The sequence below is a fragment of the Paramormyrops kingsleyae genome, chromosome 7, assembly GCF_048594095.1.
Source record: "Paramormyrops kingsleyae isolate MSU_618 chromosome 7, PKINGS_0.4, whole genome shotgun sequence".
NCBI lineage: Eukaryota > Metazoa > Chordata > Actinopteri > Osteoglossiformes > Mormyridae > Paramormyrops > Paramormyrops kingsleyae.
Genome location: NC_132803.1, coordinates 4,462,456 through 4,487,358, shown reverse-complemented (window position 1 = coordinate 4,487,358; position 24,903 = coordinate 4,462,456). Strand labels below are relative to the sequence as shown.

At 44.4% G+C, this 24,903-nt stretch overlaps 1 long non-coding RNA gene across 1 annotated transcript in view; it reads left to right on the top strand.

Annotated features, from left to right (window-relative positions):
* LOC111859911 (uncharacterized) overlaps positions 1-24,470 on the top strand; it is a 35,214-nt gene extending 10,744 nt beyond the window's left edge. Inside the window, exon 3 of the long non-coding RNA XR_002841926.2 lies at positions 24,156-24,470. This is a non-coding gene — a long non-coding RNA (uncharacterized lncRNA). The remainder of the gene's footprint in view (positions 1-24,155) is intronic.
* The last annotated feature ends 433 nt before the right edge of the window (positions 24,471-24,903 follow it).

Sequence of the window (24,903 nt, the reverse complement as noted above, 5' to 3'; positions counted from 1 at the left end):
ATCCAAGCTAAATTAGATAAATACATGAATATTTAATGCCCCCCCACATAGGCTAGGCTGTACAGACATGCCATTCAGAGGAGCAGGATAGATAGTCACTGACCTGTATATCTGCTCGCACCTCTGCTGTTGCTGTGTCCTCAGCACACTATCGATTCCCCGAGTCGTTGTCTTTCGCAGCTGTAACGCCCAGTATCGCTCACCCCGTCCCTTAACCTTAGACTTACATATCCAGGCCCAGACATTTACCAGACTTTCCTAATTAAATTTCTTTTATTTTACACTTTCTTTCTGTCTTTCTATCAGTTTGTTGGAAAACAAACATGCAGTAGGTCACAGTGAATCGGGCTGAATATTTTAATTTATCAAGCTCAGCTGTAATTATAAAGTTCTGTACTTTCAAACAAAATCTAGAAACGAAAATACTGTATGCATTTTATGAAACCTTATTCAATTTGTAAAGGCTTTACACACACACACACACGTCTATAAACCCTTTAAAAAACAAATAAGGTTTCTTAATTTGGAATTTGTTTATTAGAATACCTGCCTGATAAGTGTATTAATGATATTTATGGCACACTGTACTTTTCCATCAATGCTAGCATGTTAATTTAAACAATATGCATGCATTAATAATACATATTTCTGTTCAAGTACTAAATAATTTGAAAAATTTGTATAATTTTACTATATTGCACATACTATATTGCGATTGTAATGTTTACTTTTAGGAGACTGCAGATGGAGATGAATGAACATTTTATTATGCTTAGATGTTATATAAAAGTTAGTGTTTGTTTTTCTGGTTGTAGGCTCACTGATGTATGGACATTATGTTGCTTGTATCACCCACAGAGGCTTGAATGTTACCACCAATTTCCCATTTTTACTCTAATGTATAAGCTCATTTTCAACCGTGTTCCAAATTACAACGAACAACATATATATTAACTGCACCATAATAATATTAAGGCACCTTTTTGGAATTTAGATGATTGTAATTAATCGATATTAATAAGATACAAGAGCGACGTATTTACAGAAAGCCTCGGCTGTAGCTAAGGACTGGAATGCCGACGCTCTTCGGCTAAACAGTGTCCCCTGTCCCCGTACCGTCATCTTGAAGCGTCCGCTCGGGTCAGCGTCCCGGCTGCGGGGGGAGCGGCTGGCCTCTTTCGTCAGAGCCGGGGTCGACCCGAGTGGGTCGGTGGGGATGCCGAGGTCGGGCAAAGCTGTGGTGCAGCTTTTATTGATCTGTTTTAGATGAATCTGTCTGCTGGTGTTGGAAGGACAACAAAGAGAGTCACACCAGGGGGTGTTTTGAGGCAGTGTCGGTAAATAATTAAGCACACCAGTAAATAATGAAGTACTGCCGGCTGCTGGACTGCCGGCTGCTTCCTTTGTGGTTTTTTTGTGATTCTGCAGGCGCGTGATTTTTCGCTTTTTATTTAATAGGCTCTTTTATCCAAAACCACATGAAGATGAGAAAGGAGGGTCAGCCAATCCTTGGAGCAACTGGGGGCTACGGGTAACTGGGGGTTAGGGGCCCCCGTCCAACAGAGAAACTACTCTACTGACCACAGGATATGAAATGGCAAATTCCTGATCTCTGACATTCCCAGCCACGCAGCACCCAGGGTATTAATAATGCTTCAATCTAGAACGTCCTGAAGTTAAACTTAGAGATTCTGGTCTTTACCTTGGAGACTGCACACCTTCCAGATTCAGCGCTCGATCGTGGTCACTAGAGAGCTCCCGGTGTCTCTGTAGGTGAATGTGCAGGCACTCGTAGGTCTGACTCGTAAAATCTGCGTGACAGACACAGTGCAAATAACAGTTTTTAAAAGTTGCAACAACAACAACAAAAAGAAAAAAACAGGAGGCTGACGGGCTGATAGATGGAGAGCGGAGTGTTGACATGAGATACACACCGCAGCTGCTGCTTCTGCCTGGTGCCCGTTCGCTGCCTTAAACATGGCCATTATCCGTCTCGTAACAGCAAATGTGGCTCAGTGCATTTATAGCTAATTCACAGTGTCGTTATTTTTCCAAAGACTTCACTTTGCGATCATCTATCACCGATCCTCCTTGTTTTTAATCTTGGATATTAGCTATTCTTATACATACATTAAAAATTATAGATTGTTAAATTTTAAACTGTTTTCTGACAATTATGAGCGATGCTTCTTTCCAACATGGCAGACTATCATCACATGCTTTTACCTTCGAGCAGAGGGGCGTCAGTCATTTCCTGCAGATTTGCCCCTTTTTGGTCGGACCCGGAGCCGCCTCCTTGCAGGCCTGTGTGGCCTGATGGATCGAGTGCTGACACAGCACACCGAGGATGGTTCTCCAGTGCCGTGACGGTCTCTTAGCCCCCGCTGGGCTCCCCACCCCCCGACGACCCTGCCGGACCCCCGGGGGCCGCACTGCAGCTGCTCATGGCCTGGCCCGGCTCTGCAGAGCTTCCGGGGCGGGAAAACGGGGGCTGCAGGTGCTGGATCACCTTCCTCGCGCTCAGCTCTCCATCCCCCCCGTAACGTGTGATGGACGTTTTTTCTGCTTCCTTTGTCTCTCCGAATTCAATTTATTTTTCAGCAAACTTTTTATATTTGCACAAAATATACAGCGTGAAACCGTCCTTGAAAAGAGCTCATCTGAGTGCAGGACTCAGGTGGTGATGAAAGCTGAAGATGCCAGGTTAGGGTGTGTGTTTGTCGGACAGTTTTTCCCGCACTCAGTTTAATTATCATTAACTGGTGTTCAGGCTACATATTCAGCTCCTAATTTACCTATTTCATATTTAATCTATCATTAAATCTACAAGTCAAACAATAGTTTATTAGGGGAGCTGTAAACTCTGAATAAGGGGTTGCGAGAGCATCAAATGGTCATTTTATGCTATCGTTTTAAATGCAGGAAAACAATGCATTCTGGGAAGAAAAAAGTATATCATCAGTAGTTTAATTATCTTATCTGTTGGAGTTTCCAGTCATGCTTCTGGATATATTCAGATTTTCCAGGTCTCTTCAAACACAGAATGCCATCGACACTGAGCCATCCATCCATCCATCCATCCATCCAACTACTTATTCAATGTAGGACTGTGGACTGAAAGTGAAATTAGTCTAGTTAAATCGATTTTGCATGTGACCGGATATAGATTCCGTTCACCAGGAATCAAAATCTTCTGGTCTTCAAAAATTGCACACAGTTATTTTAGATACGGGGTGGGGGAGTGTGTTCCTGGTTGGACGCTGCGTTACATGGAGTCACTTCATCTCGAAGCCCCTTTCGTCACAGTATGTGTTGGTGTGTTTGTTTTATGCTTCTTATGAGCGATTCCCGGGTCAGCAATCCGCACTCTGCCCGTTACTGTCACACACTCAGATGGGATGCCTGATATCAGCTAATGCACTTTTTATGAATACGCCGCTGCACGCTTTAATTGCTGCCGACTGGGAATGAAGTGCGCGGCAACGAGCCCAAAACGGACCGGCACTTGTGCCCGTTAATGGGATATTATTCCCCTGCAGCCTATTCCTGGATCCGTCGCCGGGATCACTTTATCTGATTGCTGATCGGGGATCGCCGGGCCGTCTCGCAGCCTGTCCGGCTAACAGAGCCTGTCCGGGGCGGTGGGACGCGACCCGCTTCAAGGACGTATGCCTGTGTAGCGGCGGCAACTGCGGTGCTGCTGTCATGCTGCGATGCATATGGCAATACACATCACATACTGCCCGGTAAAGACATCAATACCGTCAGACATGTCGTCAAAGTCTGCAGAAGGGTTTGACAGCGGAAAATACAGCCTATATTTGCATGCTGGTTTGTGAATTGTGGGAAGTTATGTTAGTTATCAATACAAAGATGTTGGAAAATATCTTTAAAAATTAGATCTATGACTTATAGACAGAGTATCAATCGTTTTAATACAGAGTGTGATTCTTCTGTTAAAAAAAAAAACAAAACTCCTGTTCTCTGAGGAAATTCAAAGGCCCAAAGGCATCAGCAGGGTCTCTGTGTTGAGGGTCTCTGTGTTGAGGGTCTCTGTGCTGAACGACTTCCCCACTGGTTCGGTGGCTCTTTCTGCCATCCGTTCTTTTCAGCATGACAGCCGTCGACTAAACAAGGTGACTTGGTGGTGCCCCTTGGAGGGGAGCCTGGAGTTTGTGGGCTGGGCCTATTAAAAGCTGCCCTCACATCGGCCCTTCACCTTCCCAGAAGGCCGTGCTCTCACCCCATACCCAGGGCAGTATGTACCGGAGGGAGTGCCAGCAGCCTCTCGTTAAACCCTAAGCCCTATCCCCCCCGCCTCAGTTTGTGTCCTTCCTCACCCCCTTGTCCCCCCAGAGAGAGGTGTCACATGACCCTAATTGCATTCTCTGCTGAGACTGTCCAGGGCACGCTTGACAGACAAATTCTGGACCGATTTCTCCTCAGGATTCATCTTATTTTCCTGCGAATCCGCGTCGCCGTGCCTGAGCTGCCCGCAATTCTACGCTCTAATTAATGTGTCCGGTACCCCTTACGCATCCTCGGAGAGGTCGGTGCCCCCTGGCTGCGGGTTCCGCACCTGAACGGGGGATGCACCCCGGACGAGGGTCTCAGGGCCGCATTAGAGAGATATAAATACCTTCTCGGCTGAGGGACCATCTGCTGGCGTGGGGGTCAGCGCAGGGGTGACTGACTTCAGCTCGTTATTTTGGTGCGGGCCTTGATCGGCCTGCCTTTGGTGTCTGGGTCACGACGAGATTGTCAGAGAGTCTCACCTCTGTCCTTGACTTGTGTACGATACGGCACATGGCCCCTCATCATCTCTCTGTCGGAACGTTAAACTGACCCATATACAAGATGCTCTAATTGGCTTGTACCTGAAATGAGCTGCCTCAGTCCTACCGTTGGGCTTCTAGGGTTGTGGGTTCGAGTCCCACCCTCATTCAGCTTGCATGGAATTTTCCTTCACATTTCTAAAAATGTCTAGCTAGGTAAAGAGCTAACTCTATATTGCCCTTTGTATGTGCCTACCCTATTATGGACTGGCATGTCATCCAGGTTGTTCTGGGCCCAGTGATTTCTGGGAGAAGCTCCAAGCTCACCATGACCCTGCACTGGGTAAGCAGCTATGGAGGATGATGTATGAAGTACTTTACCTGGAATCATTTATTTATAGCTTAATATTGTTGTTTTTATTTAGTTGAGAAGAAATCCTTAAACGAAAAAATGAGCAAAAAGTTTTTGAAGCAAATGTAAAATCCATGTACATCGATCGCTCTAACACGTAAAACAGCACTAAGAAGAATCATAATCTTTATTGTTCACTAAGTACCAAGTGTACAAGGGATTCCTATTGGTACAAGTGGCAACTCAAAGAGATATACAAGACAAAAGATATACAAGAGGTAATTAAGGAATTTCCTCATTGTGGGATTAATAAAGTCAATCTAATCTAATCTAATTAAAAACGGAAATGGACCATACACAAGCAAACTCCAAGTAAAGAAGATGTACAATGTCACAGTGTAACATTAATGTGCAACTTTGCATATGTGTACTGACTATGATGGTGAAACGGGGAAAGGTTCTAGCACAGAAGGATTACAGCATGGCATGTAACAGGCAGTGGGTAAGTGCATTACCATGCATGTAATAAAGAACTTGTGCAGCAGCTTAAGATGGAGGGACAAAAAATGGTCCTTGTTTAAACAGATGAAGGCCTGAGGAAAGAAGCTATGGAGGTGGTGGTTGTTCTAAGAAATGCCATATATGGTGTAGCACAGTACACTAAGCAGTGTAACAATCTACACTAAGCAGTGTAACAATGTACACTAAGCAGTGTAACAATGCACACTAGGCAGTGTAGCACAGTACACTTAGTGGTATAGTACAGTACACTAGGCGGCCATTGTATTAGGTACACCTGCTTTCTAATACAAACTGTAGTACGTAAAGCAAACAGCCGGGGTCAAAAGGTTCGGTAACTGTTTGACTAAGCATTAGAATGGCAAATATGGCTGATGTAAGTGATTTTGAATGTTGTGTGACTGTTGGTGCCACACATGATGGTTCCAGCATCTCAGAAATTGCTGCCAACCTGAGATTTACACACAATTCTAGAAGTATTGAAGTTTACAGAGAAGAGTGAACATAGAACATGTAGCTAATGGCATCGCTGTGGCCAGTAGAGGTCAGAGGAGAACAGCCAGGTTCTTCAAAGTTAACAGGGAGACCAAAAAAGGCTGAGTGAAACAGCACGGTGACCTTCTCTGAAAGCACAAGCTACCCTTGAAGCCTTTCTGGAGGTAGAAGTGGGGCCTACCAGGTACTAGCTAGTTCTGCTTAGTACAGTGAGCACTGGACCGAAATATAATAGCCAACTAATGGGTGTTAGTCCTCATTTATTATGTATATATTTATAATTTCCTCCCCATTCTTATGGAAAATGTGCATGCAATATATTCAATTAGCGAATAACAGAATCCTTCCAGAGATGTGAAAACAAGATGTTTGTCTTGCTAATATACACAGCCAGCCGCAAGCCATGCTGTCTAATGGAGATTTAATTGACAGTGATCCTTTTACATCAGTGACGAGGACTGAGCATGTTTCCCCTGGAACCTACAGCTGTTGTGGGAGCCTTTCTGCAATTTAGAAAAAGCCTGCTTATCCAGTACCCCCCCCCCCCCCGCCAAACCCCTGTCCCCCCCACCCCCACTGTAATATTCCACACATCACAGGACCCCTTTGTGCAAATGGATAATGGAAAATATAGCCCCCCCATCCCAGCCCCCACTTCCTTCATTCACAAATCTATTGTTAATCTCTGCTCAATTATCCAATTTATTTTCCCTCCATCTGGAAGAAAGGAACCACCATGTCTTTCAATTAGTGCTCCCTTTGCCCGCACTGTGCCTCTCTCACATGAGGGGGCGGTATACCCAGAACACGGAACCTGATTGGGCACAGAAACGGGTAAACCAATAAACCAAGCCGCAGATTCAGTGATCCTGGTAAAGTAGGAATTCGTGATTATGCCTATACGTCTATAAATGTGTATCGCTGAGCGTGGTAAGCGGGTTGAAGACGGAAATGCACATTATAACCATATAACTAACTACAGGTTTTAACTGACCCAACTGTAAAGTCAAGATTAAAGTGTTTCACTGATTTGGGATTTGTGGTGCACTGGGGGTTTTTAAGGGGCTTTTAAATGATGTGTTGTTCAGGCAAAGCGATCACAGGGAGGCTAGGAAACTGCCTATTCATCCGACTGCTTATGCCGTACAGAATCACAGGGCTTGGCTTACTTCAGATGGATTATTCTCGATAAATACCAGGCTCTATCCCATCCAGGGGGTACCCCTGCCTTAAGCCCCGTGATGGACTGACGTCCCGTCCAGGGGGTACCCCTGCCTGGGACAGGCTCCAGGCCACAACCCTGACCAACATAAGCAGCTGGCAGATGGATGAATGGATGGAATGCCAGTCTGTTCATCTCGGTTTGAACTGCCATCTGTTCCCAACGTGCAGTTGAAGTTTCTACAAAGACAAACTTAAACCAAGCCACCAATTGGTAACTGGTAAAATCCATCTATTTGCGTAACTGCGTATCCATTAGCGAATCAGGGTGAGCCTGGAACCTGTCCCAGGAAAGCTGAAGTCCAAGCAAACAGACATCCCTGGATGGAATGCTGGCCTAAAATAATTCATTAAGAATAACAATGTTACAAACATATTCCTGTTTTTTCCACACAATCCTTCCCTGAGCATCCTGGACTGCTGAGGATTCAGCTCAGTACAGTCACTCTGGTCAGAAAGCCGTTGAGACATGCCAATGTCCTACTGAGTGACCACACTAATAGAACGTATGAATCCCCATTAATCAGGGCCCATTTCCTTCTACACACTTCGGGCAGCACAATTTCCTGACTTCTGGAATTGGTTCGCTTCACTTAAGTCAGATTTATAGAGTCAGTCAAGCCCAAAAGACTCTTGCATATTATAATTCTCATGTGAGACACACACGCGCACACACACACACACACACACACACACTTGTGTTGCTGTGATTGGCTGACAGTAGATAGCATTGTTATGTTAAAGGTACCAAAAAGCTGTAGCGTGAGTGAAACAGGATATTTCAGTTCAGCTTACATTCCAAAAAAAAAAGCTCAGAGCCTCTCTGCGGCAGGTAATTGGGCCATTTTGGTCCAATCCCTGGATTGAGTGACACTTCACACTGAATGGGACTTTGGGGAGAGTAAAAAAGGAGAGAGCGAATGCTTCTGGGCGTGCGGGGCGACGGGGACCACGAGGCATCGGGCCACGATTGAGCTGTAGGCAACCTCAGATAACGCAGTGGCCCCCGTATCTACAACACCCTGACGGCCCGCTGGCGGAGTCTACCTGCAGGGCAATATCCCCCACAAATAAATCTAGTAATTATCTTGCTGTAGGGCCCACGTAGCAAATGTCAGAACCACATTAACTGAGGGAAGAAGTTTTCCATAAATCCCTTAGCAGTGTTTGTTGGAAGCGTACAGCTTCTGGATGATTCATGTGTGTGCTTATATATCCAGGAGTATGCCTCAGTTTAATTGCACATGGTTTCAGACTGAGAAGTCTCAGACAGAGTCCTGTACAAGGAGGATTTTACAATGGAGGGTGCCTGCATAGCGGCCTGCCAACGAATAAGCAGGAGTCTGAGTAAATTACATTCGGCCCTGATGTGATTCAAAGAGAGCGGGCTTGACGCTGCCTCTTCCTGAAAGGAATATATCTGCAGCAAAATTGCACAGAAGGACTCACTTGTGGTGTCCGGCGCATTTTAGATAATTATATGGACTGTGGTGACACAGGGAAGCAATATGAAAGGAAAACAGGCTCACTAAGGGGTAGTGTGTGTACATAATTTATACACTGGGGATTTCACAGTTTGGACAGCACAGTGCTTGAGAGTTAGGGGCTTAAATCCCACTGTTAGCCCTGTGTGTGGAGTTGCATCTTGCTCGTGGGAGTTTTACTTACGCAAAAATGTTCGGAGGGCAGAAGGAAAAATTATTGGTTCAGAGAGATAATCAATCAGATTGTAGAGAAGGTGGGTCCAAGCAACTAGAGTAGGCAAGACCAACCAATCAAATGTCTTGGTCCTGCCTCCTTAAGTTGCTTGGACCCACCTCCTCTACAATCTGATTCGTTATCTCTCTGAACCAATCATTGCTCCTTACATTTTTGTGTAAGTAAAACTCCCGCAAGCTTGCATCTCGTCACTGCGCTTGTGATGGTTTTCACTGGATACTTGGGTTCTATTACACAGTCCAAAGCGTGCAGTTAAGTGAATCCTACCCAGCATCTTATCACAAGCACTGGTGGCCTGGAACCTATCCCAGGCTGAATAGGTACAGGCCGGGGGTAAACCCTGGAGGGGATACCGGTCCATTTGAGGACATATACACACTCAAAATAATCATATACCGTGGGCAATTTAGAGATGTCAGTTGGCCTAACTATACATCTTTGGACAGGGGTAATATGCAAAAATCACACACAGAGCTTTGGAAGCCCAAACACTGGAGGTGCATGGTGGTAGTGTGATCCAGTGAAGCAGTTTGCTGCCCACTTAGGTGAACCAGTGATGGACTGGTATCCCCCACTTTGTACCCTGTGCTTCCTGGGACAGCATGCACACTCACTATGCCCTACGGCAGTTACAAGAGGACGGACAAACTGTGTCGTGCTGCAGAGTCATTAAGCTTAACACTCTGTGTGTGAAGGAACTGTTCTTTAAATCACTGCGGCTTATGTTCCTCAAAAGCCTGGCTGACATTTCCCAAAGTCACAGTGTTAATCTTCAGGCGTGCACTCTTTGGCCAAACCTGATATCTACAGACGTTTCTCTTCTTCTCACATTTCCCGCCACTTCTTCCCGCCATCTTCCCAAGAAGAGTGCATATCGTATAAAATAATTATCAGCATTGAATGGATGTGCTTTGTTATCGATTTAGACTGCTGGTGACGGGCCTTGTTTGGCACCTGAAAGACCGCGAGAGGAACAGGGTAAACCCTGACAGAATCCCTTTTGCTCGATAAACAATTAATGACTCCTGCATAATGGAATTACAGGTTGGCACTAAATCTACCATTGCATTGACATTTAAAGTGCCCTATAAAAGACATTAAGGAAATTAATCAGCAGGAACATTTTTTTTTCCCTAAAAAATGGAAGAAGGCCCAAATGCGGCACGTGGTTCCAGTATATGATGTGGACGGATTTCGGTAAGTAGCGAACCGCTGTATGTGATGCTGTTTAGTACATCCCCAGTTTTCCCAGCACATGCTACGTAAATGTGCATACAAATAAATCTCATTCTATTAAATCTTAAACATCATCCTATTATTTGGACAGCTGTACCTCTTGAAAGAGTTCATTTGATTGATTAATTCCACTTTTTCTTTTTAGTAGATTAATATATCGCGAGACAGTTATGTTTATGACACATTTTCAATTACCGCCCATCGATGGTTCTAGGTTCAAGCTGACTCAAAGCTGTCCATGACCAATCAGCAGTACATCCCCAAGGCTAATGATGGTGTGCTGTGATTGTGTCTGAAAATGATATTAAACACCAGTTAGCATGTCCGCAAAAGTACAGCTAACATACTATCAAACTGCACAATCCAGCATTCAGCGCTGTTCTCCTTCTGTGATCTTGTGTGCATCCTAAAATCTTTCTGTTTACTTCGTATTTTCTGTTAATTATGTTAATTGAACGTAATTTTGAATTACTTCAATACAAGCGCAGAGGACAACAGAGTGCTCCTGTGTTAAGAGGTTTTTACCTGTCTGCACTTAGAACTTTGCTGGGTGTTTGTGATTAAACGCCTCGTTTGGGGACACACTACAGCAGGACGCCTCTGGAGACCTGAGCATCTCTCCGTAACGTTCAGATTACTACAGATGCCGGAGCGTGTTCCGCTCGCCGCTGTTTTGCCACATTGCTTCAGAGTAGTTCGTTAGGTCGCCTGTTTTGGCCTGTGTGTTCCACACTCAGGAATGTTCTTGTGGGACATTCACTTAATCACGTTAGAGTATGTGGGCCCTGTCGGTGCGGTCGTTATAAGCCTCCCACCAGTCCCCACGGGGGCCTGAAAGGACCCCAGACGTGGCTCATCGTCTCCCTTTACCACCTACCTAAGCACTCCTTCCAGACCATCAGATCAATAAGAAATAAACAGCAGACAGCACTTCTTCACCAGTGCTGTATCGATCGGCCCTTCAGGCTCGGGTTCCTCGGCCCACATCCCGTGAATACGGCCGCGTTTTGTTTTCTTTATGTCGCCTTCTTAACGGGAGCTCACACACCGACGTGTACCAGCGCGGGGAGCGCAGAAGCACTTCCTGAAGCCCGCTGAAGGAGCCCGCGGATTAAACTCATGGCAGGTGAATGAGCTGGGAAAGCAGGGAATAGAGAAATTACATGCTGCAATTTTCAACTTACTCCAGCCAGAGAGAGAGCTTGGAGTGAGAGACCTACATGGTGAGGATGCCGATGTCACCGTCCGAAGGTGAGTGTGATACCCGCCCATCAAATGATTCCGTTTCTTTAATTCTTCTTCCAAAGCCATCTCAGCATAATACTCAGGGGCAGGGAGCTCAGACTGTCGCCACGGCGACTGGAGTTCAGGAATCACCCATGAATGTCCTAGATGTGTTCGTGTGAGTAGGTATGCCTCAGGGAAGAATGCTCTTCCTTCCCAAACCTAGACAAAGAAACATATTGAAACGTTTCTGTTACCAGGTAAATTTTTGAATGAATTTTTTCCCGTGTCGGAGGTAAATAAAATGGCAAATGTGTGGATGGATATTTTGAAATAATATATTTTCCTAAGATATCACAAAACCCTAACCCTTCCCACACAGCCTTTGGCCCAGAGAAATCCTAATGCTTTGATTTTAAAATAATGTTTAATATAGAAATGCAGCATCTGGTAATTTTATCTTGGAGGTTTGTCTCTGGAGGAAGTAATATCTGGGTCACTGATTGAACCACCTCAAACTTAGCTGACTGTTAACCATTCTGATGAATCCCTGGTTACCTCATGACGTCAGTGCTACGCAGGATTTTGTACAAAAGGTTGTTTTTTTTTCCAATGGCAGCTTTGCCCAAACGCATGTGATGTTACAAAAGCTATTTGGAAATCATTTATCTTATTTTTTTTTATCATTTTATCAGTCCCATTCTTAATCTGACAACGTAATCCTGGGAAGGGTTCATGTTGGTTTTTAAATTACTCATGTGTGAATTCGCGCAGCTACATTCAGATCACCTGCTTCTTTTGTTATCAAAATATCTGAAGGAACCGTTCTACTACTATTGCTGTTGTTGTTGTTATATATCGCAGTTGCCAGTCAGATGGTTCCTGTGTCATTTGCATATCCCAGCATTGCCGCGATCCGTGTAGATGTCTCCTGCCCTTTTATTAAGTCCTTAAAAGGACTAACAGAGGAACTGCACATCGACAACACTGCCCACAATTCACCACACACACACACACACACAATTTACAACAATTCACATAAAACACTACATGACACTGCAATACAACACAACACACCACGCATAACATGCACACACCTACAATATTTGTTTGTATCACTATGTTGCTATGGTTGCACACACTTGCATACCCCAGCTAATAGTGCCCAGCCGACCCTGATCAGATTCATTACCTTGTCATGAATAAATAGGGCGACCCGGGCAGGCCTAGGAAGGACAAGGTGATTTGACACTCTTGGGTGCTCTGGATGTTGCTGAGTTTCCAAATCTGCTACAATAGTTTTCTTTTTACCTCATGTTTTAATGCCTCTTCTCTTTTCTGTGTAAGGATCCATAACCGTATTTTCCTCATCAGATTTATTAATAGAGTCGTTCAGTTTCCTGAATGATGCGCTCCGACACCCCTGTGACCCTCCAACCCGCGATTAACACTCGTCTTCTTCGGGAAGCCGTATTTGGACTTGCCTCATGAACGAGGGCAGCGGTGGGGAGAGAGAGAGACACGCAAAAGTTCACGTCGGAGTTTTATTATCACCTTAACCGGAGCCGTGACCCGGCTGATTAATGGAAATCTAAAAAAAAAAAAAAGTGTCTGTTCACAAAGACTCCAAGCGAAATGCCCTTGATCCTGTTTGTTTTCCTGTAATTATATTTCCGAGACAAAGTTATTATGTATGGCTCACCAGTCTGTGAAATAATGAGCACTTTTCTGGAGCAGCAGAGCTACAAAGGAGCCTCATGGAGCAAAGAGGTGAAATGAGAAATGTGTTGCGAGTTTGGAGATGTAGGAGTTTTGAGAGCGGGGCGTGAGCGCGTCTGCGTCTGCGTCTGCGTCAGTCCTACTGCCAGGCCGTCCTCTGGATCACCCTGCGCTTGCTGTCAGTGCAGATCCCCCTATTCACTAGGGCCACACAACTAAATCCCCCACATTTTACATTTCCTGCTCTGCCTTTCTTTTCAGCTTTTTTTCAGTCTCCAGTTTTTGATTTTTTACTCCCTGTGTTATCGTTACCCCTGTCAGTGCTGAAAAGGGAAGACCGGCGTCCACATGCCTTTGTGCATTTCTGCCTGGAGAGGTGGCTGTTCCCTTAGCCTTTCCTAAAGAGATATTGGGGATGGATGGATGGATGGGTGTTTATCAGTAATGCACTCAACCCGTATCCATCCAGTTAAATACATTTTCAAATATTAATCTGCTGATCGAAGATGACGATGATGGTAACAGTTGCTAACAGGTTCCATTCCGTCTTCTCATTTTCTTGTGACAAGACTTTCTGTCCATAGCACACATTCAGCAGAGTGTTGATCAATATCCAATTTACTTTAATTATAAGATGCTTTAAAATTTGATCTAGGCTTTTTTTACTGAATTATCGGTTCGGTTACATATTTCTGGTATTTTTTATTCTAATTACTCCCTGTTTTTAGGGTCCCTGTATCCTTATTGTCCTACAAAATATGTTTGGTAAAATAATAATTAGGAGGGTAATACTCAGTGATAGCCTTTGTGATTGCCTGCAAAAAAAAAAAACAAATTAACACTGGTTTATTAAATGATAATGAAGACTGTCCCAATAACATTTTAATTCCATGGTGAGCACACCTTGAGCGGCTAGGCTTTGGAAAATGACGGCAGCCCAAAGGCTCATTATAGGCAGAGTGTGGTAAATAATGGAGTGGATGCGGGACGCCGGCGGGTGGGGACAGGTGAAAATAGGGGCCGGGGACGTTTCATTTTCATACCCAGCGTGTTGCCGGGATGCTTACGCGCGCGTGTGTCGCAACAGCGCGCCTCTGGAAAGTGTGCACTTACTCGCAGCGCGTGTTAATTCCTCACCAGAAGACGAGCGCTGGGAATGTGGGAGACCAGGGTGAAGACGTGCGGGTTTGGACCAGGTGAACGGGATGATGATGATGATGACGATGATGATGTTTGCAGGTGTGATCAAAACCTGAACTGTATTCTCTGAAGTGTCTGGCAACTGTAGTATCCTGGGATTATGTAAGATGGTGCCGTTACCTTAATTCTGAATAACATACCCATGACCCGCCACCAACCCCCGTCCTCTGACTGGATTTTGTGTCCCCCTGACCTCCCCCCTGCCAGCCCCAGGCTCGTCGGTACGAATCATCTCTCCCATTGCCTGGGGTCAAACATCACTCGCCGTTATCAGGGTCAAGTCAAGGGCGCCGGGCCTAGATGAAGCTTGTTTGACTGCTGGGCGTCATGGTGAAGCCAGACCTTGCTGCCACAGGAGCCGGGATTTGCCAGGGCAGTCAAACAGGAAGACCCAGCGCATCCTCTAATCGCCTGCCGCATCACACCGTGAGCTGCTCGCTCACGAAAGGCATTTAATTTTCAGACCAGGCCTCTTTGAAAGTCTTTAAATTGCCCCTTTGAGTGGTTGCAATCATCACGAGGTCTCTGATTCTGGAAAGAACGAGGCATAAAGGATAAAAGATATGGAAAAAAAAAAGAGTCACTTCGGTTTATTGCTTAACCTGTGTAAAGCGCGTTGCGGTTTAGTGTGGAGCAAAGGTTTGACTTTGTCAGTGGGAGGCCGCCTGAACAATGGGTCATGCTGAGATAGCATGTGGAAAATGACTTTAATGCTCCATACAAAATGGGTTATTGCTTTGGTCAATAGGCTGAGGAGAAGCCTGTTTTTCTGGCCGGCGCTGAGGCTGGAGCCATCAGAGCGTACCGATAATAGTACGTAGCCGACACACTTCCGTCGTTCTGTCGTTTTTATTTTTATTTTCATCATGGGTGACTTTCTGTGCAATTCCTGTGGAGGGCGCATACAAATCATGTAAATCTTTCATGCAAAAATGAACTAAATTAAATTAATTTAAAGAGCATCTAGAAGACGTATTACGCAACCTATTTTTTGCTCTTTGATGGGGGAACAGAACAGTTGACAAAAAATAACACGGCTGGTATAAAACGTGAGTGCTACGCTTTATATTCTGCTGTGAAGTCCGCAGTGGCGTGACTCAGTCTCATTTCAGAATCCATTTAGTACAGTTGTTTTTTTGGCCCTAAATAATTTTTTTTGGAAAATTATCTTGGTTTGTGATTTCAGCTGTCAGATGTTTCACCAAAATGTAACAATGCTTCTGGATGTCAGTGCATACAAAACGGAGCTGGTTTCTGGCATTGTAGATATTTATATGTTTTATTTATTCTAAGGTGTACTGCTATACTGAACGTCTGAGGTACTGTCTGTGTTAATCTTCGCCAGGAACCGCCCCCTGTTGCGTGCTAAATGTAAACGCACGCATCTTCCAATTATCCAAGCAAAAGTCCTGTTTCTGAGGCTGTAACCCTTTTATAACCTTGTCGTCATTACCATCCGCTTCAAACGCTCATATTTAAACTTCTTTGCCCCCTGTGCCTGATCTGTGAAAACTGGCTTACGTTGCAGTCACCAGATTTCTACTTGGCTTCACGGGGTGTTAATTTTCATTAGCTGTACTATGGCAGACACCTCACACGGGGAAAGGTTTAGCTTTTTAAGGCTGGGGATGTGTGGGATATTATCAGAACAAATCATTTATGAGTGGTGCTAAGGCAGTGGGCTTTGTGCTGTAAGTGCCTGCGCTGAACTACAGGATTCTGCTGGGTTTCAGGAGAATGAAAGAGCGCTGTGGTGAAACAAAGGCTGGATACAGTCAAACTGGGAAATAAGGGGCGTAAGAGTGACACCCAAATGCACTTCTGTTCAGGTTTGGAGAAGCAAACTGGACCATCTGACATGATGAAGCTGTAAAACTATTAATTACCCCACCTGTCCATCCATCCACTCACCAGAGGGAGAATGTGCAGGTCCAGAAAGTATCATGGTTTTGTTTTAACCAACCTGTACTCTGTGACTGTGACACTTTTGACTCACCTTGTTGGTTGAACATTCTGGACCTGAACTTTCCATCGCTACCATTTACCCACATGTATTCGAACTGCTTATCAACACCAACGGCCTGTTTCATGAAACGGGATTTCTTGCTTAGCTGGATAACTTGTTAGATTTAAGGTAGTCTGCTCTAAATGTACGTGAAAGAAGAGAATAGGGGTGTGCAAAGCAGCCGGTATTTGTATCTGTATTTGTATTTGTTGAGGGGGGAAAAGTATTTGTATTTGTATTCGAGTAAAATTCAAAATAGGCGTAAAAATCCAGTTTTTTGAGTTGCACTTCTAATTTACGTTATAGTGTAAGTATTCTTTAATTATATCCATTATAATAATTATGGATATGCAGTAGACAGAGTAACTTAAACGTACCATATAACTCCTACAAGTGCATACAATTCGACACAACTACACAACTATTGTTTTAACCTTTTTAACCAAACGTTAACGTTACTCTGTCAACAGCCTATTGTCTAAATTACCGAGCTAACAGAGCTACAGTACGTAAACAGAGCGAACATGAGAGCACCTGACTGCAGACGTCAATAATGCAGCGTAATGAATAATCTCCCGATCAAACTCCGCTTCCCGAAAGTTATAAACTGCCTCCGGAACCCAGTTAAGGTACAAAAATCTATTCAACAAAAATAGTGATAGTTAAGTCTTTTTTCGCTCAGCCGAGCCTTCTCGGTTGCTGTTGGAGCAGCCTGTGTCAGTCACCTCTTTTACAACCCCCCCCCCCGACTCCTGAACTCACTCACTCACTCACTCACTCATCCGGGCATGCACTGCGGTCTCAAGAGGAAACGCAGCTTTTTGATATAAAGTTTTTCTTGTTCCCGAATACAAATATTTTTTAAAGTATTTGTTCGAAATAAGTATTCGTAAAAAACACATTATTTGTGCCTTTCCGAATACCGTATTCGGGTTCGGCTCCACCCCTAGAAGAGAAAGTCCCTTCAGCCCATACTACCTTAAATCCAACAAGTTATCCGGCTAAGCAAGAAATCCTGCTTCGTGAAATGGGCCCCAGGTGGTTACATCTGTCCCTACTGCTGTCTAACTAGACGTGTATGAGGGGGGTGGGGGAGGATTCTGTATCTCCATAAATGTTATAACTGGCCAGAGCCGGGGGTGGGGGATTTTTAACATGTCATAAACTGTTGGCGTCCCCATAAAACACTTACTGTATATGCGCCAAACCACAAATGCTCGTACCGCTGCCCTGCGCGCCCTTCGCCGGAGACCAGAAGCCGGCTGTGATCGACCCCCACCCCCTCCCCCACCCAACCCCGTCCCCCTGACAACAAATAGCCCGAACATGTCCAGCGGCCAATCACCAAAGGGGGTGAGCGCTGGGATTAGTCACGACACGATCGACAGCGTCGACTTGACTTGCCAGGTGTGACACGTTTACTGGATGGGTGCAGCGGCGTCTCAATGGGGCCCCGGAGTGCCGCTTCTGTCTTAGAGAATAATGATCAATCCATCCATCTTCCAGCCATTTATCCAGTGCAAACAGGAGAGGGTGCTGACTGACAACAACAATAAAAACAAAACAACAATAATAATAATAATAATAATATTAATAATAATAATATGTATTCAATGGGAACCATCTGAGAATTTCCAATCATCAGTGTAGGCTTAATGTAAGATTAATGCATCAGTCTCTGGTCTTCACACATGACTGGTAGGAATTTCCTTTGGTGACCCAAGCTTATGTCAGTCTCAGACCCCCTGGACACCATCCCACCGTGTCAGCGCTCTTGAAGCAAAAATCCTTAGTGCCCCCCCCCCCCCCCCCCCAGGTGAGAGATGTGCATGTATGAATACAAATTTTTCGCTTGGTTCGACGACATCTCCTGAAGTCTCGTTTCACTCGTTTATTTTACCAGTGAGTAATGACTCCATTTTTCTGCTGACAGCCAGTGTGAAAACAGCCAGATTCTATGCAGATGGAAATATTTTTGGTGCCTGCTTTAAATCATAATTAGAGAGCTGCTGATACGCGGCCGTCACGCAGCCTGACGGCGGACCAGCCCACACGCCGGCTTACCAGTCGCCTCTGCCCACGTCCCTGTCTTCGACCTACCACGTCCACAACCCCGCTTTCTGTCGTTAAATGATATTGTTGATAGAATCACAGGGGGAAATAATTTTTAAAAAGCTTCAAGCAAAGAAAGCGATAAATAAACCTAACGTTAAACTCATAGGAATTCACGCAAGTCCATATCAAAATAAAAGAGTTTTGATCGGGCATGAAAATTGGCACCTAAACTTAACAAGCTCAAAGATGAGCAGAATACACAGATTGTTTGTCTTTGTTGGACAAGACAAAGGATGGACAAGACAAAAGCAAATACATATTCTTTTGTCTTACTGTGTTATTTTAGCGTTACATTCAGCTGCCAAGATTGTACGTACTGTATTTGTAACAATTTCGTTACATATGTTACCAGAGTACCCAGCCCAATACAAATGGCGTACTTAAAAAAAAAATGACCCAGACCAATACTCAGTCTGTTCCTGCAGGTCTGGACAAGTTCAGCTCTGACATCTAAATAAAGGGAATTTTCATCCTTGAAGTTAATTTGTAGTTTGTGGCTATTCCGTGCTCCTGCTGCCAAAGCAGTTGTTCGGAGCAGTTCTTCAGACCCTCCCTTAATCATGTAACACACAGAGGCTTTTATTCTTAGTAATTAACATGTTATGTCCACGCGTGTGACCTCAAGCAGCATTCCACTAACATTCTTTCAGTTTTGTGCTGGATCGTCCCCAATTGGCAGCTTTGCGTTGCTCTGAGCGTCTGTTAAGCGAATGAAATGTTAAAAAAAAAAAAAAATGCTGTTGACATGGAGACGGAAGGCCGATGACAGTGAGTTGGCGGAGAGACAGCCCGGGGCATTACATCACCGTGACCCGAGTAGGCTGGGTCTGGACCCGCCAAGGTGTTACGGCTCAGATCCGCAGGATCGGGTGTCTTTGGCGGCCGTAACCCATCCACGTCCTCCCAGGTCCAGCTTCCCACTGGCTCATAAAAGCTGTTTAACATCAAGAAACCCGCAGGCTCAGGTTACACGGCGCTGATCCATGTTTCAGATGTGCTCCATCCAACGTGGTCAAAGGTAAATGAGACTGAAGAAGGAGAAAAAAAATAACGGCTCTCCCTACATTTTGCAAGTTTTACAGAGTAATTCATTTGTATGACTGAATGCATCGTGGATTAGAAAAGAGTCCAAACTTTTGACTAGTAGGTTACGTTATGGACAAAGGCAGACAAACTGAACTGGTCTGTGTGCCACAGTGGCCCAGTGGCTTCAGTCCCCCAGGAGGGCAGGATCTGTTCCCAGGGCTCTTTGTGTGTGAAGTTCACACCTGCTTTGCCCACAAGTCCGGTTGACTTGAAGTTTAGGGTGAATTTGTGTCTCTAATTCGCCCTGAATGCATGCACAGTGATACATAAAATAGCTGAAATAAATAAACAAATCAGTATGTGCTTTATGAAAAGGAGGTGAGACTCGTAGTCAGAATATTTTGAGTATAATAATGGACCAAAAGAATGGATACATTGAGTGTCTTGATGCTGGTCCTAAGAACTGACTTATGTTTGCTTGATGGGCTCCTCTTGGCTTGATGCCTCAGATAATTTACGCTGGGTTAAGCGAGCGTCTCAGAATACGGAATCACCAGCCTCTACAAAAATGATGACGGAGAGCTTTCCGGCTGAGAAGTATACGGACTGTCACCGAAAAGGCCCGTTTTTACTGTAACTGCGGCTCTTCAGGTCCAAACAGAGCCTCGGGCAAGTGTCTCGGGGCTCGCAGCTGGAGGAGATGGAAGGAGAAGCTGAGGGCCAACCAAAACTCCCCCTGAGTTTCCTCACACCGGCATGGGCTTTGCGTGCTGCATATGTTTGGAGCTGCGACAGCGAAACGTTTAGAACGAGGCTGTGCAAAGCATCTCCCAGATAACTAATATTTAGCTATTTCTACGAGTATTAATATACTTAAAGAGGTATTAATGTTTGCCAGGATTACAGACCTGCTGGACATCAGCACATCACGACTGGGGTCTAGGAAGTAGGTCAGACTCTCACCTGACATCTGCTGCAGTGCTACTGTCCACACCCCCAAGCAGGGCTGGGGGGGGGGAGGGGGGTTGGATTGGGTAACACAAATGGCCCTGTGACTCTTTCCTGGAATCAGGAACAGTTTTGAATACATCGGACCACTCGATAGAATTTTCTGTTCCTGTTGAGGCAGAGCGGCATCCGCACATATATTATTTAACGCAGGAGTCATTCAAAATGTTGCCCCCCTTGACCTTAAGCTACAATCATTTTCAAAAACAAACCCTGTAATGTTTGTATTTCATGTTCTGGATCAGCAGAGTGCAGATTCCAGGTCATGTGACTTCTGACACACCCAGTGGGGCTGGAATGTCTCCATTCACACCACCAAAGATCAAGCTTTCAGATTCCCAGCACAGGATGGAGACCTTTACTCAGATGAAGGAGGAGAATCAGAAGAGCATGCAGGTGTTGTCAGTAGCAAAAACAGTTTGGTCTCCAACATTAAATCTTCCCTATAATATAATTCAAACAAGCTTTTCTCAGATGCTTCCTCTCTCTTTGTTATATCAAGTTTATTGCTCAGTGTGTAAAACCTCTCACTTTTAAGGTCTGGCCTGGACGTTGTGCATTAGGCTACAATTCAGTACCATCCTTGTCTCCCATAGTTTTCCATTCCTCTGTCTCACTTTTATGAGTGAGAGCATTTGATGAGCCTGTTCAGATCACCCTGAAGACACCTCACAACTGTAGAAGCGTTCGATGCCGCACTACATCTCAGGCCACTAGTGCAACAAGTGCATGTATCTCTTTCTCTCTTCACATACAAATTCCCAAATAATGAAAGAATGCAGTATACCTGAGTGGTGATTGTATGAGTCAACATACAATAATAATAATACAATAATTTAACTCCAAAAAACATTAAAGTGCTACAGATAAAATACCAAATGTAATAATGCAGTAAAAGTTTGAGGTAAATAAAGATGGTAGATGACAATCTTATCATGAAAGGAAATCTTTGCATGTCTGTATGATGATATTGCATTGAATGGTAACTGTATTAATTCTAATTACATAATATCTCCGAATTACCATCATAATTTGGAATGAAGCCAGTAATTTCCCCTGCAGCTGCCTGGGGGTGATGTGTGATACTCTGCTACATTGTAACAGTTGCTCTTCTGATCAGCTACATGCCACTTAGGACTTCTGAGCTGGTGGAGAACATCAGGCAGACAGCGTGTGAAGCAGGTACCATCAGTAGGGTTAGGAAGCTTGTTGAAGGCACCACCTTGACGACGTGCTGAGAGGTGGAACCTCCGTGCAGGGATGTCGTACAATCGGGGCGATTCCAAGGGCCCCCGAGTGACAGGCCCAAAAGGATTTGGAGCTTAATTGGATTGGTCTGGGTCGGGGGCCCAGTATGATACACTGGGATGGGGCCCGAAATCTCTAGCGACGACCCTGCTTGCCAGTGACACCCAGGTTCTCTGCTCTCATGCATCATCTGAGCATAGAAACAGGAAAACCCACCAGCTTCAGAGGCATCATGCGCACTCTTACCTGAAAAGGGGGGGGGGGGGGGGTTCTGTGTCTGTACTCTTACCTGAAAAGGGGGGGGGGGGGGGGGTTCTGTGTCTGTACTCTTACCTGAAAAGGGGGGGGGGGTTCTGTGTCTGTACTCTTACCTGAAAAGGGGGGGGGGGGGTTCTGTGTTTGTACTCTTACCTGAAAGGGGGGGGGGGCGTTTCTGTGTCTGTACTCTTACCTGAAAGGGGGGGGGGGTTTCTGTGTCTGTACTCTTACCTGAAAAGGGGGGTTTCTGTGTCTGTACTCTTACCTGAAAAGGGGGGGGGGGGGGTTCTGTGTCTGTACTCTTACCTGAAAAGGGGGGGGTTCTGTGTCTGTACTCTTACCTGAAAAGGGGGGGGGGGGGTTCTGTGTCTGTACTCTTACCTGAAAAGGGGGGGGGGGGGGGGGGTTCTGTGTCTGTACTCTTACCTGAAAAGGGGGGGGGGGGGGTTCTGTGTCTGTACTCTTACCTGAAAGGGGGGGGGGGTTTCTGTGTCTGTACTCTTACCTGAAAAGGGGGGTTTCTGTGTCTCTACTCTTACCTGAAAGGGGGGGGGGGGTTTCTGTGTCTGTACTCTTACCTGAAAATGGGGGGGGGGGGGGGTTCTGTGTCTGTACTCTTACCTGAAAAGGGGGGTTTCTGTGTCTCTACTCTTACCTGAAAAGGGGGGGGGGTTTCTGTGTCTGTACTCTTACCTGAAAAGGGGGGGGGGGTTTCTGTGTCTGTACACCCGGTAAGAGGAGTGTCACCGCCACTCGATTGTGCTGCAGTCAAGTCAAAACACAAAAACAGATAATGTAGCAAAAGCAAAGAGCCCCGACTGCGTAATGAATAGGTGTTTTTGTTGGAATTCCATACAGGATATAATATAATGGCTGTGATTAATGTAACAGATGAATAAGACACAGATGGTCTGTAGACCTCTGTGACCCTGCATAGGACAAGCAGGTATAGAAAATGGATGGATGATGGTTGGATCTTAAGAATAAAATTAACCCATGATTGATTTTAAAATGTTAAATACATCTATCTATCTATCTATCTATCTATCTATCTATCTATCTATCTATCTATCTATCTGTCTGTCTATGATGTAAGACCTAAATATTTGTATAATGTTACTCTTTCACGTTTGCAGAAATAAACCACGCAAACGAGAGTTAGGGTAACTGATCAATGCCAAAAAGTCACATCTGTTGTGCAAATATAGCAGTTTTAGATGATGAAGAAAACGCAAAGTTCAATTATGTAGCATTATTAAACTACAGTAGTAACGCCACATGCAGTACATTACGTTACGTGGAGACCTTTATATTCAGAGAACACTACAAAATGCAAACAATGCCATAGTCTTATCCTGCACGGTATGCAAATAACAACTTAAATTCCTTGAATTACATTAAATAATTACTTCCCCTCTCTTTTGAGCGATAACATATTAAAGCCATCCATACCGTAAGACCACTTTTGGGATTTAAAATCCACAACTATTTATTATATATATAAAATAATTAAAGGTGGTTTTATTTATTTATGCTTCCCACAAAGACATAAGAACAAAAAAGGTTGTTCATGCTGTCTGATTGTATTTTCCATTGATTCTTTACTATGAGAAGCATTTGATGAAAGATACGTGGGTCTCTCTTCGGTGAGAGGCGGGATCGCTGTGTCCGTCTATAATACCGCCGTTAACCAGCAGGTTGCCCTAACGACCATGGCCAGAAGAGGGCGCTGGTGGACAATCCTTCCCCTACAGTCTCCCTAAAAGGGGGAAAAAAACGAAACAATTAAAAATCACATTTATGTGCAGCGCTATAGCCGTTCATATTTATGCTTTTCGCTCACTAAGTACATTGCATTGCTAAGTCAGTGACAGTAATTACAATGCTTAACTATTTATATGAATTTAATTGACTCCCACATTCATTTTTTTTTCGTAAATCCGTCTTTCAAAATAATTTTTAAATGATTGAAACAGCGATAGCTGGCATATTAGTAACTGAGCTGATGTAAGTGCCTTCCCTGTTTCTCCTGCAGATCCTTCAGACGTCAAGACGCCCGAATCTAAGGCAGCGTGATAAAGCCTTTCTCTGTCTGCATCTCTCTGATGGGTCCCAGGAAGAAGGCCAGCTGTGAAGTAACAGTGAATGTGTTGTGACTCTGTCCTGTGTGACAGTAACATATGTTTCTCTAGCCCTTAGAGTACGGAGCGTACAGTTTTGATGCCTGACGCGGTTCTCTTGTCGCGGTAATGCGCTTACGGTAGAATAACGATGCTGTTTTTCCCCGTGCGCGTCTCTCTGTGGATTCAGAGAAGTTGTTCTACCAAGAACTGCCTTTTTTTTTTTTTTTTGCTTTCACTTTCTAAACGTTTCAACGTTGTCCCGCCTAAGGCCAATAATCAGTTTTAACATTAGAGTAATTAAATACATAATAAAATAAACTACTGTAATATACGGTACGGAATTCATTTTTCATTTAAGGTCTTTTAAACTACATTACCAATGTTTTTTAAAAAAACACTTTAAATTAATATTTTAAGCATATTTCTTTCACAAAGGCATGACATTTATTGATATTTTCGTGACTATTTTTTTCAAAAATATTTCACACATAATTTATCGTGCGCTTCTTATAGAAATAAATACCATAATTCTGTTGAATTTTTCTGTGGAATTTGACTATATGCATTCCAGCACAGCCTCAGAATTCATTTTGGGTATTTTTTTGCATATGGTTTGGTGCTTAATGTTGACTTGTGATATAGAAAATGCATTTCATACTT